Below are 1731 nucleotides of genomic sequence, written 5' to 3' on the forward strand. Positions count from 1 at the left end.
AAGTTTCTCGGTGTTTCAATTCCAGATATAAAAAAATATAACATTCCATGTTTGTTATCAACCCCCTGTGATAAATAAACTCTATTTTGCTTTTTTTCCCACTGTGAATGATGAGTTTGTTCATGAAGGACATCGAGGTTTGGCTGCTCAGGCACTGTCTAGCTGGTTTCAGTACATGTTTGACCAAACCACCACCCACCGCAAAGAAATTACTTTCTGCCCGGTGATCTGGGGTGGAGGAAGAAATGCCAGGTCTTGCTGTGCTGGTCTCACCACAAAATGCAGGCATTACATGGGAAAGGAAATAAGGAAGTCCAGGGTCCCATTCTTGAGTTGTTTCTGTCTCTGACTCTCTTTGGCTCACCCAAACCTGGGGCATTCCGCACAAGTAGGGTGTTCTGGGCTATTTCTCCATCACAGAAGAGAAGAGAAAATCACAGAAGTCACAAAAAAGTAACGTTTTTATGAGTCATGGGCTTTAAMGTTGGCCTCAAAGACTTTACTGCGTCATCCACACTGGTAGCAATTTCTGGTCATTTCAAGGTGAAATTGGTGATAGAATAGAAGCAACGGCTGAAAGATGTTAATTGGGGTAAGAACTGAGGAAACAAGAGTTCAGGAACCTGTCACTCTTTAAACCAGAATGCAGCAGGAAGGAATTGTAAATTGCTATCTACTGCCAGTGTTGGGAATTGTATCAATCCATTTGTTGGGATTGAAACCACCAAGCAAATTGAATGAACTTGCATTTGTTCTGCACCTCTGAATATCTGCACACACAAATGTCCCAGCTCATGGACAGGACAAACCTTGTGCACACAGAGGAGTGACACAGAGCCTGCACATCCATACTGCCCTTAAAGCAGTGGGACTGGAAAACAAGAGCGAGGAAAGAAGTGGGGAAAAAAATCAGTAAAAACAACAGGTGGCTAAGTCACACCAAATATCCTGTAGGACTTGGAAGTGGGATAGTTAATATGCATAGAGGATGAATTACCCTCTGGAAGGGTGTCTAAAAAGCAGCATAATGCTCAAGTGAAAAAAAAAAAAAGTGTTAAAATGTGATTTTTTTTTTTTGTTCTCACTGCACTGCTCCCTGAACCTGACATAGGGATGTAGGGTCCAGCTCTCCCTGGCTAAATAAAGACTGAATGGAGATTGCAAAACTGTCGTGCTCTCCTAAGCAGAAGCTCCAGCTCAGGAAATGGAGCTCCACGCGCTGGTGACTAACGCTGCTGTCACACTCAGTGCGCCCAAGGACTGCTCCACTCTCCGCTGCCAAATTCAGCCAGACCCAGCCCTGCCCCACCTCTAGAGAAAAGGGATTCCTGTGTGCTGTGCTCAGGTGCTCTGTGGAGAGCAGTTCCACCATTCCCGACGAGCAGACATCAGGAGAGCGCTCAGCCCATCCAGCCTCCTCCCTCTGCATCCCGTGGGAATCACAGATTATCTTGGAACAGACACAGATGCTTTAAAAAGAGACAGGAGGATGGAAAAAAACATTGCACAAAGCCTCCTCACGTGAGCAATGAGTACACCCCACAGCTGTTCGCTTTGTTTTGCATATTTTACATATTTACATACACAAGACATTTCCAAATATCCTTGTGTTTATTTAAAACCCCGTCAGAAACACGTCTGGCAAAACAGATCCACTGCAAATGTATTTACTGGATGACACTCCCCTGCATTGTTTAAAACGTATTAGGGGTCCAAGGAGAAAAAAAAAAA

The sequence above is a fragment of the Malurus melanocephalus genome, unplaced genomic scaffold (assembly GCF_030028575.1).
Source record: "Malurus melanocephalus ecotype Western Australia unplaced genomic scaffold, MMel_1.1 scaffold_21, whole genome shotgun sequence".
Taxonomy (NCBI): domain Eukaryota; kingdom Metazoa; phylum Chordata; class Aves; order Passeriformes; family Maluridae; genus Malurus; species Malurus melanocephalus.